The sequence below is a fragment of the Gymnogyps californianus genome, chromosome Z (genome assembly GCF_018139145.2).
Source record: "Gymnogyps californianus isolate 813 chromosome Z, ASM1813914v2, whole genome shotgun sequence".
Taxonomy (NCBI): Eukaryota; Metazoa; Chordata; class Aves; order Accipitriformes; family Cathartidae; genus Gymnogyps; species Gymnogyps californianus.
The window spans coordinates 70161342-70162101 of NC_059500.1; positions in this window are offsets into that span (position 1 = coordinate 70161342).

A 760-nucleotide genomic window follows, 5' to 3' on the forward strand; every position below is an offset into this window, starting at 1 on the left:
GTGGAACTGAATGTGTTCCCCAGATCCCACTGAACAGTTGAACTTCTCTTTGGAAAACATGCAGCCCATTAATCTTCAAAGAACACATTAAATGTAATATTCTAGATAATTTTTACCTTAAGGTCAGTATTGACAGCAACAAGTATCTTTTGGTAGAGAAACGGCTCTCATTTTTTTCCCTTATTTTCCTCCAGACATTATTACTTAACACTGGATTGAACCAGTGATCCTGGGTGATCAGATCTGGTTCTGCAGTGTCTTGGGCACCCCATAGCTTTGAATAGCAGCAATTTGAAAAGTGAGCAGGGGGGAGAGGAAAACAAATGGGTTCTCCTGTCCCCTTAAACCCATATCCAAAGCAGGGAACATTTCCATTGATGGTATACAAGACGCTTTGTGAATGTGAACATCTCTTCATCTAAGTTGAAGAGACCTGTTCTGGGGGAATACCCTGCCATGTCTATTATGTTCTGGCCTCAGATAGACCTGAAGCAGGCCTGTGGACAGTTGGGTTTTACATCTCTGTGATTCCTGAGGTTGTGTTTGAAATGCCTTGCTGAAAACTTACGTATCAAGAAGTGGTTGGGACAGTGAAAAGGTTTGTTTGCCAGACAACGAAGAGAAGGGAGTTGCTACGTCTGGGTGCAACACTGAAGAAGAGTACATGGAACAAAAAGTGGCGTTTGTGGAGTACCAGCTGTGGAATTTCAAAGTTGTTTTTGTTTTTAATTTTAGAACTGACCAGCTTGTTGGAAGATGA